General features: G+C 31.5%; 1 pseudogene; it reads left to right on the top strand.

The window, feature by feature from the left end:
* Nucleotides 1-3,541: 3,541 nt before the first annotated feature.
* LOC107866271 lies at nucleotides 3,542-4,624 on the top strand (annotated as a pseudogene).
* Nucleotides 4,625-10,856: the final 6,232 nt, after the last annotated feature.

The following is a 10,856-nucleotide window of genomic DNA, read 5'->3' as shown; positions in this document are numbered from 1 at the left end:
ATTAGGCATGATATGGAGCAATTACAGCTTACAGAAGACATGACCCTTGATAGGTAGGTATAGAGGATGCGGATTAGGGTAGAGGGTTAGGGGGTGGGAGCACGACGGTAGTAATAGGGAAGTGCTCCTTTGGTTGTGGAGTTTTTGGTTTGTAGTGTTGTAGCTGTAGTTTTTGGGGCTAGTGGTGTTGGATTTTTTGAATCCCGTACTTGTTTACTATGCACTTATATTTTGTGTTTGTTATACTGTTAGTTTTTTTTGGTGTACCATACTAGTTTATATGCGCTTACTTTTTGTATTGGTTATACTGTTATTGGTCCTAAGCCGGGGGTCTATCGGAAACAGCCTTTCTACTTCTCTTGAGGTAATGGTATGGTCTGGGTAGACTCTACCCTCCCCAGACCCCACTAGGTGGGAATACACTGGGTATGTTGTTGTTGTTGTAAACTATGTAACCCTACTAAATTTGACGTTGTGGACACATTAGCGAAGATGAAATTTCCATCTGAGGTCATTTAGGACACTTATGGGTCCCATACCCATATCTTTCACTTTCGACTTTCCGACTAACGGGTCAAAATGAGCTCAGGTGCAGTGGACCCGAACCAAGGGTCTACCTATCCCAAAATTGATATTTCGAAGCTGTTGGAGCAGTCGAAATTTGCATTCGAGATCATTGTCTGAGGTTTTTGCTCGGTGGTCATTTTGAACCAATAGAGACTTCTAAATGGAAAATTGATTCTAAAAAATAAATGAACTGCCTAGTAACCGAACTATCAGTTCCAGCAAGTCGTAAATTACTTGGGCCAGCTATAACAAAATCTTTAACGGCGAATATAAGCGAAATTACCAAAAATGACCAGAAATGTCATTAAAAAGAACTCCTTCTTCAACTCCTCTTCTCTTATCTTCAAGTGTTGTAATCACACTCAATGTTTTCTATTCTACTTGTGATGATTACTTTGGGTTTATCAACTGCATCAACTTATCCATTCCTGAAACCTAGTGCTCTTGTCCCCTCATAGTAGTGAACTCTTTGTGGACAACCCGTCTTTCGCCTGAATATCAATGAACCACTTCAACTAACATGTTTCAACTATCTTGAACCACTTCAACTAATATGTTTCAGCTATCTTGTCAATCACCAAAATTTCATAAACTCCAACAATACTTCCTTATTTTTTTAAGCTTTAATCATTTTACAATTACATTAATTAATCATTTATTAAGATCATGATACTAGGCACATGGTTGACAAAATTGGCCACAACAACCATCATGCTAGATGGTTCTTTTCTGTTTCCAACAAGATTATGATATCTGTAGTCTTTGACTAAAAGCAATGAATTTTGAAATCTTTAGAATGAAACAAAGCGAATCAAGCAGGCTTTGATCATGTGTCCATCGAAATTAAATACTTATTCCTTCTCTCTTAAAATAGTTGAATGTTTATTAAAAATAAATTTATCTCAAAATAATTCATATATTTAAAAGATCATAATATAATTAATTATTTTTTAAATTTTATTAATATTATTTTAGAATTAAAATGCACGTAAATAGATAAAAATTAAATAATTAATAAAAAATATATTAGTCAAATTACACTCCATATTATTATTTTATTTTTAAAAATTGTTTGGTGGGATATATTGCTTGCATTAGCCCTATGTATTATTAATACATTATTTGGTAATTTTTTTCAATTTTGCATTAGTTATATCTTCTATTGTACATTATGTTGTGCATAACTAATAAATGGAAAACCTTGATATTAAAATGCAAGAGACTTTAATGGATGCATTAGCATGAGCAAAACACAGTAGCCCCTCAAAAAAATTTTCAAATAATTTTCATTATATTTGTGGAGGATATTTTATAATAATTTTTTGGTTCAAAAAATATGCAGTGCAAGTTATTTTTACTACACCAAATACAAACATAACAAATACTAACATTACCAATACATCATATTTTGTGCTATTCTTATATACCTTTCCAAACAACCCCTAAAAATTACATAAAATCTACACATTTCAATTATTTTGAGATGAATGAAATACATACAAAGAAAACGTGGTGTTTACTATTCACAAAAGCTACCGACACAGAAAACGAAAATCGTAGCTGTAAAACTGAAAGTACTACACTTCCCAATTCTAGAAAGAGCTATTCCTACAGAGTTAATCACACTACTCTGTATTTGAAAATTAGTTCAACTATGTTAATAAAACAACAGATTGATTGATAATAACTATACCTACCCTAATGATCTATAAGTAAACGAGTCAATCGGTTTTATTGGCCTTTGTTTGTCACAGAAACATATACTTAGTAATGTTTGGGTTCTGATTTTATATACAAAAAATATCACTTTAAATAAAGAGTTATAGTAAAAATATTTATACAATCAAATCATTTATATGATAATAGTACATCTAAATATAAATTGATAAATTAATAAAATCATATCATCATAGATTAAATGATAATGATAGTGTGAATTTGTACTATCTTACATTATTAAAAACTTAGATCCACAAATAAAAGGTGGTAACTGTAACTCAAAACATTAGTCACTGAAAGAAGTCTAGGTGCGGTCAAGTATGGCCAGAGAAGCAATCAGAAGTTTGGAATAGCCGAGTATTCCATCTCCAAAGTTTAATTTTCCACCACAGAACCAAAGTGGGCGGTGGCCGGACTGGTCCCATTATGAAATAAATGTTGCAGTCATATAGACATCCTTGTGCCACCTAGGATCTAACTATGCTAAAATGTAAAGCTACAATAGATAAACACCGCAAATCCTAAATCTAACGCCTCCTTCCACAATGCAACTACTTATTTCAACTCAAAAAAAAATATCTACTTCTACTTGACAAAATATTTAAAAAGTAAAGATGACTTTACGTCATTTGATCTTTAATTAAAATTGTGTTAAATATACTAATATACCTTTTAATTTTGTAATTCTAAATATGTTATATGAAAAGTTAAAATTAAAATATTATCAAAAAAAATAATAAATTATTCCTTTTAAAATGAATTAAAAGAAAAGTAAATCATTTTATTTAAAACAGAGAGAGTATTATTTATTTTGTAGAAAACAACAGTGTTTTGTAGTACCCAGCACCTATCCGCATGAAAAGACTAATGAGCCAAACTGTTGAATTATGAATGGTCGGTCGCAATGACAATGGAACTTAGGTTCTATTTGTCCATGAAAACATAATTTTTTAAAGTTAAAAATAGAGTTGAAATTGAAGTTAGAATTGTGTTTGGCTATGAAAATAAATTAAAGTTATTTTTAAAATTTTGTAAGAGAAATAGGAATGAAAAAGTAAAAATAAATTTTTATTGTTTTCACTTTTCCAAAATACAATCCTAAATTATATTTGGAATTTTTATGGTCAAACACTATGCTTTTTACTTTTTTTCATTAAATTAAAATAATTTTTATTAAAAAAATGAAAAAACATTAATGTTCACGGCTACTTAAATCAGTAATGCTCATTACCCGGGGCTCCTTTAGCCTACTCAAAATAGCTAATATAAACCCATCCTCTTCACTCATTCACTCACTCAGCCCATCAATTATAAAGAAAATCGGAATTGAGACTACTTTTTGTTGATCATTTATTAGGCTGTTGAGAGAGAGAAATGAAGCATAGAGAAGAGGATGTGAGATTGGGTGCTAACAAATACTTAGAGAGGCAAGCAATTGGGACAACAGCACAAAGTAAAGACAAGGAATACAAGGAGCCACCTCCAGGCCCCTGCTTGAGCTAGGGGAATTGATGTCCTGGTCCTTCTATCGTGCTGGAATTGCTGAGTTTGTTGCCAATTTCCTCTTCCTTTATATCACTATTTTAACCATCATGGGTGTCTCCAAATCTGAATCCAAATGTTCAACTGTTGGAATTCAAGACATTGCTTGGGCTTTGGGTGGCATGATCTTTGCCTTAGTCTACTGTACTACCGGTATTTCAGGTAAATATTTTTTCATTTTATATGGAGTAATACTTTTTTCGATGTTAGATGAATTCTTGTATTGACTATTCGTTGTGCAGGGGGACACACGAATCTGGTAGTGACATTTAGATTATTCTTGGCGAGGAAATTGTCTTTGACACGGGAATTGTTCTACATGGTGATGCAATGTCTTGGAGCCATCTGTGGTGCTGGTGTTGTCAAAGTGTTCGGAAAGACTCTTTATGAAACAAAGGGTGATGAAACCAATGTTGTAAATGTTGGTTACACCAAGGGCGATGGCCTGGACGCTGAAATAATTGAAACCTTTGTTCTTGTAACACTGTTTTTTCTGCCAGTGATGCCAAATACAGTGCCCGAGATTCCCATGTACCGATAAGTACTGCTGGCATATACCTAGCAATAATAATATTATGTAATATAGTGGCGTCGAAATTAATTGGATTGTTATTCGTCTAATTAATACATAGATCTTGGCACCATTGCCAATTGGATTTGCAGTGTTCCTAGTGTATTTGGCTACAATTCCAATCACTGCAACTAGTATCAACCCAGTTAGGAGTCTTGGCGCTACCATTATCTATAATAAGGAACCCACATGGAATGACCACGTATGTATTTACTTTACTATGTTTCTTTTCTCTTTTTCCTCTATGATTATAAAAGTACACTAATAATGATAAATGAAATTTTATATAACAATTTAACTTGTTGTGGAAGATCACTCTTATTTTTCGAGTTACGTACTTACTGACTTGGATAGTAATTTCTTATTGCATATTAAGTAATTTCATGTTATCAATGTATCAAAGTTAAATATCGAACATACAAGTTCTAGGTGGGATAAAATAAAGCAATCAAACGAGAAAAGATGAAGAACAGTTTTCTAACATGTGACTATTTGTGATTGGTACATTGGATATTTTAGGTTAGACCATTCACTGGGGAAGCATTAGCAGCGCTATACCGCCAAGTTATGATCAGGGCAATCCCATTTATGTCCAAGTGATGTTTCTGAATAATGTCATTTTGAACACACAATTTCTAAAGATTCTTGTGTGGTGGCCGGTCTAATCACAGAGATCAAAAGTCTCATTCTACCCATTTCCCTTCACTTTCATCTTGCCTTTAGTTTTATACCTATGTATTTATAATTTATATCTAAGTAGGGGAATGTATGTGATTACGGCATAGATGTTCTTTATTTATGGACTTTTGTTTTTCATTCAAGTCCATAGAGAACAAACATGCTGATGGGCGCAATAAAAAGTCAATTTCTAAAGCTTTTTGTGTGGTGGCCGGCCAAATCATGGAGATCAAAAGTCTCATTCTGCCCATTTTCCTTCGCTTCCATACTGCCGTTTATTTTATACCTATGTATTTATAAGTTAGATGTAGGGAAGTGTATGTGATTACGGAAGGCCTGTCAAATGGGCCGCTCCGATTCAACCCGGAACTGGCCCACTTAAAATAACCGATTTCTGAACTAGTCCGGTATCGGATCAATTTTGACAGGCCGGTTTGTTCTGGGCCAAAACAGTAAAAATGTGGAATTAAATCAAGACCGAACCATTTAACCTAGTTCAAAACTAAAAAAATTAAAATTAAAATTTTTTTCGATACACACTGTATATCCATACCTATATACATTTTAAATACGTTAAATAATATAAATACAATATTTATACACTAAATATATATTATTTTAGAAAATATATACACATGTATATTTTAAAGTTTAAATATGTACTAGTTTAGACTTTAGAGTCTATAGAAAATATATACACATATATATGTATAATATAATATATATACTACTTAAAATACCACTTGAAACAATATACATACAACATATATAATATATATATATATATATATATATATATATATACCAGCTTAGAAAACATATAGACATTAAATATATACTATTTTAGTCTATAGAAAATATATAGACATAGATGTAGAATATATACTACTTAAAATACAACTTGTGTATATATGTAGAATATATGTGTATATATGTTTTTCTGTTTATTACTTAGTATAAATTTTGATAGTAATATACTAAAAGTATTTAATTCAACTTAAATGAAAAAAATTACATAGTTAGGAGTGAATAAATGTTGTAATTTATTGATTGAAAATGATCCAAAACTTATAATTTACATGAATGAAAAAACTACAAGTTTTTCATCATTTTTTCCAACTCATTCATGTTAATATTAACGGGAACATCCATAGGATAGTCAAAATCAATGGGGGAAAAACATGCATTAAACTTGATTGTGTTGAGTTCTCCCCTGAAGTTAGAATTTCTTCAATATTCTATTTGTCTTTCGGCTCCACCTTCATTCTTTGGTTTCATCGTTCCACTTTAATCCAATCTCTGAGGCAAACTAGAATATTCATAGCATTGCCTTTCAATGAGTGTCGGTTGTCTCCAATTTTTTTTCGTCCCTAACTAAACGCGCTCCCGATGCAACGGTTGACATTGAAACATTCAATATATCTCTAGCTAATCTTGAAAGCACAGGATATTGTCTTTCATTATTCTTCCATCAATTCAATGCGATGATCCTTACTTTACGATCCTCTATCGGCTTTGTGTTGTATGTTGAAGGAGAAAACCCTTCCCAAATATTTAAATCATAAAAGTAATCAGGAAAGTCACTATATGTCGTCCTTTTAGAAGATGATGGCTCCTCGAGAGCTTGAGGAGCGATAGTTGGAGTGATATTTGTCTGTATAGATATGTCAAGTAAATCGGCATAATGGTTATATAATGCTTCTATGTAAATGTTCGCATCACTCATAGCCGTAAAAAAATTTGTTCGTTCTTCAGGCTCTATCTCTAAGGAATTATAAATGATAGAAGTAAAGTTGCACATAGTATTATATTTCATACATGGATTTAGCATAGCACCAACAAAGTAAATTAGGGGAAGAAGATAAAAATACTTTTTAAATTTATCAAACATAGCACCAACAACTTCTTTGTAACCTTCTCTTTTCTTATATTCTTTAAGAAAACAAGAAATGTCGGCTAAATAAGCTAAAATATTGCAAATAGTAGGATAATAAACAATTCACAAATTCAAATTCATGAGATGACACAAATTATCCTCAAATTCTAGTTCTTCATTTATCCTCCAACACACAATAAAATGGAGTCTTGACATTATTTATACGATAATTAAATGTGTAAATATACTTATTTTCAGATAAGTAAATACATGGGAGATCTAAGATCGATATCCTTCACCAACAGTCTTTTCAATCTGAGCTCGTTGAACAAGCGATTGTTTGCCAAATAGAAGGCCATCCGCAAGACTTTGTGACAAACTACAAGGAAATAGTTGAACATTCATTTAATTAATAGAAAAATAACCTCACAATTACAATGACGTTACTAAAATGGAGAACATCAGAACTTACTTATCCTAAGATAGTCGGAAAAAATAGCTTTATGCAAGTTACATTCATGCACAAAGATGAAAATCAATAGGTTCAAGACTTGTAGCCAATTTTCGACGAAAAAATTCATTACTTTTTTAAAATAGAGAAAATGGTATATATGAAAAAACAAATAAACAACACTAGCTAGTCACCAACAAAAAAATCATTTTGAGTAGTGCCAAAAATATTATTGCACCCAAGTAGGTATTGGCAATTAGATTATGAACAAAGTATTTCAGGTCTCAACCAATTAGTGGAATGCATATTCACAACCAAGTACTACAAAAGGTAATCTAGTTTAGTGTACGTGTGTAGTTATCTCTTATATCATCCATGAATATAGGATAAAAACACATGATTATTTTTAAATATAGAATTTAAAAGAAAAAAAATTTGGTCGCTTTACCCAATAAATCAAACCCTAATTATAACCCAACCTAACGGAAAGTTCATTTCTCCGCCCGTATTATGCAGAAAAAATAACAAATAGTCAAAGAACAAAAACTACAAAAAATCAATACGATAATCGAGATATTAGAACAATACGATTTAACCTAACCCTTACACCAAAAGTTTCTTCAAGGAACATTCATCAAAAACCTGTATACTAGAAAAAAGCACATAGCAATATAATAGAATCACAACAAATAGTATGATAATTGAGATATCAGAACAATATAATTAATTCTAACCTTGACACAAAAATTTCTTAAAGTCCGACCGAACAATCATCTACTACGTGTATTTTAAGTAGAAAAAATAGCAGATATCAACAAAACAAATCATGTATTAATTGATGCTCCTTGGGGACAAAAATATTTCCTTCTTTAAAGTCAGTAATCTTATGGATAGCAATCTTCATCTCATTCTAATTTTAAAAATAATAAGGAAAGACAAAGAATATGAGTGACTTAAACATTAAAATATCACAAAAACTAAAAAAATTATGCATGAAAACAAGACATCATTCATTAGTAATTACGTTCTACTTATTTTTTAACCAAACAAATCATCTTCATTGAAAAGTAAGAAAGAAGAGTAAGCAATTAAATATAAAAACAAATAACATGAGTTAAAATCACGTGGAGAAGCCAGGGATTACTTAATGCTCTTATAATGCCATGTTTCATATGTATTTTGTGAACTTTAAGGCACACACCTTCAATGTTATGTGTTTGTTATAGAAGAAAATTAGTAATACATTGTAAAAATTAATTAAAAAATTATGGAGGGAATGAATTAGATCTTAGTTCCACATCTAGCTACCTTGTCCTTATGATTTGTTGGGTTATGGATCCTTTTCCCTTTATATGTGGATAAATAAAGCTCAATTTAGATCAACCTACTTTTGCCCATAGGCCCATTACTATGGGACATATATATTGATCTTTTTATGTATTATTTTAGCATCATAAAATAAAGTTTTAGCAGCCACAAAAGAGAGAAAGTGTGTAGATTTTCGCACTAAAATTCCAGCCACAACTGCCAATTTTAAATTATGATTTTTGCTTCGTTTCTAATCCGATTAAGCTGATTTTTGGATAGGTTGTTTCTCTCATGTCAATATTCAATTAGAAACTGGCGGATTTGAATTTGGTGTCCTTTAGCTCCTATTTTTAGTCATGAATAGTAGATATATTTTTGTGTTTTCGCTCCTTTTCTTTCTCTAGTTTTTGGTGCAATCATTTTGTGTTTTTTTCTCATTGTTTGACATTTATTTTGTGGCCAATTTTGGAGAACAATATTATAACTCTTGATGATTATAATGGAGGTTTTGATCTCATGGTTTTTTACTCTTCACACTTAAGGGTTTTCCACGTAAATTTGGTGTGTTGACTTGATTGCTTTTATTCTTGTCTTACCATTTTTTTGTAGTTGATATTTGATGCCTATTCTTTGTTTTGCTTGAGTTTTGTCATCTCCTCTTGGTTCAAATTGAAAGAGAAAGTTTAAACTTGGGTAGTCTTCCACTGCGCACTTTGATAGTTCCTTATCCCTTTCCCAACAAAATAGTATCAGAGCGTAAGTTATTGTTGATTGTCGATTTGAATAATGGAGGAAAATATAAAAAATGGTGTGTTTGAATTGTATTAATTATCATACTTAAAAAGGCAAGATGAAAGATCTTCTCTTTTATCAAGAAAATGCATTTTTCTGTGTTTGCGTCTACTAAACCTCAATCCATGATAGATAAAGATTAGGAAATTTAAGCATCTATAGGTTTGTGTCTATATCAGATAATGAATTGAAGATAATGTTGTGAATGAGACACATGCCAAAAGCTTATGGGACAAGTTCGAGACACTTTACAATTCAAAGACTGGCAATAACAAGTTATTCCTGCTTAAGCAATTGATGTATATCAGGTATAAGGAAGGCAATCCTATTTCTGATCATATAAATAATTTTCAAGGTGTCCTTGACCAACTTTTCGGAATGGGTGTAAAGTTCGATGAATAAATTCAAGGACTTTATCTTTTTAATACTCTGCTAGACTCTTGGGAAACTCTTTGAGTTTCTTTGACTAATTTCACTCCTAGTTGTGTTGTAACTATGAAATATGTTAAGAGTGACATATTAAATAAAGAGATGAGAAGAAAATATTAGGCCTCATCTTTATCATCTTCACACTCTGATGTTTTAGTTACTGAAGATAAGGGAAAAAAAAGTATAGAGGTCCAAATGATAGAGATAAAAGTAGAAGCAAGTGAAAGATCAAATTAAAGAATGTTAAATGTGACTATTGCAACAAAAAGGGGCATATCATGAAATATTATTATAAGCATAAGAGAGATATAAGACAACAAAATAAAGAAGACGATAATGAAAATCATGTTGCTATTATTGCTAATAATGACCTTCATGTTGCTTGTGGTGGGAATTCCATTAAATTTGTTCCTGATGAGGTCTAACTGGTTTATGAATTCTGGTGCTACTTCTCATGTTATGCCAAATAAGGAATTATTTTCTTCTTATACTCTAGGTAATGTTAGGATGTTGAAAATGGGAAATAATAATGAAGTTAAAGTACTTGGATTTGGTACTGTTTGTTTGGAAAGTAACAATAGTTCCAAACTAGTTATCAATAATGTCAAGCATGCTCCAGATGTTCGCTTGGATCTAATTTTTGTAGGGAACCCTGATGATGAGGGTTATGTTAGCACCCTCGGTTCTGGCAAATGAAAGATTGCTAGAGGTTCGATGGTTGTGGCTTGAGGTGACAAGTTATGTAACTTGTACGTATTTTAGGGCTCCACTTCTAGAGGCTTTATAAACTTGGTAGAGAATGATATTTTATCAAAGCTATGACATAAAATGCTGAGTCATATTAATGAGAAGGGGATTGATTGTTTGGCAAAGAAAAATTTACTTTCTAGAGTGAAACAAGCAAAGTTGAAGAAATGATTTCA

This window comes from Capsicum annuum, chromosome 3, assembly GCF_002878395.1.
Source record: "Capsicum annuum cultivar UCD-10X-F1 chromosome 3, UCD10Xv1.1, whole genome shotgun sequence".
Classification (NCBI taxonomy): Eukaryota; Viridiplantae; Streptophyta; class Magnoliopsida; order Solanales; family Solanaceae; genus Capsicum; species Capsicum annuum.
The sequence above is the reverse complement of the archived record's forward strand: the minus strand, read 5'-3'. Positions and strand labels throughout refer to the sequence as shown.